Below are 2,933 nucleotides of genomic sequence, written 5' to 3' on the forward strand. Positions count from 1 at the left end.
AGTAGCACGAACTTTGTAAACATTCGAATAGTACAGTTGATGTTTGAACAATGCAGGGGTTCGGGGCACCAATCCCCCCGGCAGTCTAAAATCCACACTTTTGACTCCCCAGAAAGGTAACTATTTAATAGCCTACTGTTGACCAGAAGCCTTACAGATAACATAAATAATCAATTAACACATATTTTGTATGTTATGTGTATTCTATCTATACTGTATTCTTGTAATGAAGTGAGCTAGAGAAAAAGTATTAAGAAAATCATAAGACAGAGAAAATACATTTATAATACTGTATTTATTGAAAAAAAAACACATGTAACTGGACTTGTACAGTTCAAATCCAGGTTGTTCAAGGGTGAACTGCATGACATTTACAGATAAAAATTTAGTTACTTTTTGATTTCCAATACCACAACCTTTTCCAGGGATGACCATACTGAGTTTGGATTAGATCTTTGCCTAGCACCCAGTGACCCAATGTATGTGGAGAATGGATGGCATCCTAAAAGCCCAGCCCAGCACTGATGTGTCAGAAAGTATTGTAGGGAATCCATTTCATAACTCATAACATTCTTCTAAAATTCCCATTTTCTCTCCTCTTCAATTCTCCCATATCTTGAGCACAGACGCTCAAGTTTCCCTCACTAAAAGCCCCCAAGTCCTCTCTAACATCCAGACAGTGTGGCTTCTTTGTCTCTTTCTCCCTTGCCACCCCCACCTCCCACCTGACTCAAGTCTGGTCCTGGTTGTGAAGCCTGAGCCTCCCTCGCTGCTTTGCTAGTTTTCTCTATCCTTTACCCAATCCTGGGATTCTCCTTTCCAGAGGAACTCACCTAGGAACAAAAGCTTCTCCTTTTTCCCCAGCTGTTTCAGCTCTAGCCCATTTTGTTGGTTTTGTACAGGGAAGAGGGAAGAGGCTATAAAGCTTAAAAGGCAAACACATAATTCTCTTGGTAAGGAGTGTAAGTAGAGGAAATGGAGAAGAAAGCAAACACATGCATTAGTAAATCTCAACCCATTACATATCGTGAAGATTCCCCCCTCCCTTTTTATTGTGTAGAACCACAGTATGTATTGCTCTATGATGACCTGTTTTCGTTTAATAGTGAATAGTCAACATCAGTTTTGGTTAGTGCATATAATTGTATCTTTTTCAATTTTGCTTTCTGACATTTTTGTTGTTTGCTTTCTGACATTTCTGTTGTGTGGCTAGTCAGTGATATATTTAACCACCCCCTTATTGCCTTTTATGACATATATTTTGATTTCTCTCTCTTTCTTTTTCTCTCCTTCTGTCTTTCTTTCTCTTGGTTTCTGCCTCAATCTCTCTGTCTGTCTCTCATTATTTATGATTTGCTGTTAAGGTCTTTGTAAATATTTTAAACGTTCCATATTGAAATATAACACACAGAAAAGTACACACAAGTTCATCATTCAATGAACACATCTGTATAACTACCATCTGGACCCCAGAAAGTTAATGTCATGTTGAAAGCAAATAAATAAAAATCCCTGATTCCCACAGAGCAGGGGACTAAGTTTGGAGGCATGAGGTGGAGAAGAACAGAAATATCCTTCTATAACTCCAGAAGCGTTGGAAGAGCGCTGCTTATGTGCCAGGGGTGTTTATGTAGGAAAGACTGTGTGAGGAGAAACAGCCAATGGAATCTAGGCTTTCAAGGAGCACCTCCCAAAGAACCCTGATATATGATGCTGGACTCCCCTTCCCTTACACAGACCTCAGGAAACTGAGAAGCCAGACACCAGGACCTGAGAAGCCTGCGTGAGCTTGGCCAGTCTGGAAGGTCTAGAAGTAACTTTTGTGTTTGATTTTCATTCATTCATCCAATAAATAGTAACTGAACATCTATTTTGTTCCAGACACCATCTCTATCATGTTGGAGTTTACAGCAGAAAGGGAGAATAAATGATAAAAACCCAATAAATAAATGTAAAGGTGCACAGCTATGAAGGGTACTAGATGCTCTGACATCCTGCAATATACCCATTTTACCTGGTCAGGGAGATCAGAAAGGAGTTCTCTGAGAAAGTGCAGATGGATCTCAAGGTTGAGTAGGAGTTAATTATAGAGCAGCAAGGGAAGGCTTCTCCAGGCTGAGGCAAGAGCACAGCCAGGAACTCTGTGGGAGAGGGGGCCTGGAAGGAGTAAGGAGCTGAAGGGAGAGAGTGCACAGTAAGACAGAAGGGCAAGAGTACCTGATGCGTACTGCTACAGGTGGGAAAGGATGGTGTTGCTGGAGATATTCATTCAGCCAAAGGGAGCTGTTGCAAGGTTTCAAGGGGGCAGGTGGCAGTTACTATATTATTTGTGCCTCTTAAAGTTTATTTTTCTCTGCAAAATAAATTCATATTTTTAGTGCATATAAAGGATAATCTAAAACAACTGCCCAGTAACATTAATTTACCTGGTTCTTTCCTACCCTGTCCTGTGTAGTTGCCCAGTTCTGGGTCTAGTTTATATAGCTATCATATGACAGCTCAGGCCATTCTGTGAGTAAGGGTGCCTTCAAGCGCCAGCATCCGGTGGTCTTTGCTCACAGCTGGTGCTCTCATCTCTAAAACTGATGGGTTAGAAAAGCACAGAATATTCAGTTTCAGGACATTTTAAGGCTAATCAAAAGTTCTACCATGTTTTGTTTTTTGTAGTTAAAAAAATCTCGATGTATCATTTTTCATGTAAAATAATCCAGATTTCCTGACTTCTGATCCCTCTACACTACTTACAGAGGACTTATTGGGAATGAGTTAAAGGGAATGGTGAGTCCAGAACATGAAGCAAACCCCTGGGAGATTGGGGACAGTGTTCTTGGACGTGCTAAGGTGCTGTTTTCCTGGGCTCTTCCGTGAGTCTGCTTTCCCACAGTTTTTCTGGAATAGAAAAATCTACTGAGTTGAATCCTAATCCCACTTCC

The sequence above is a fragment of the Mirounga angustirostris genome, unplaced genomic scaffold, assembly GCF_029215605.1.
Source record: "Mirounga angustirostris isolate CCGP_5_RB_7025 unplaced genomic scaffold, mMirAng1.0.hap1 SCAF_4, whole genome shotgun sequence".
NCBI lineage: Eukaryota > Metazoa > Chordata > Mammalia > Carnivora > Phocidae > Mirounga > Mirounga angustirostris.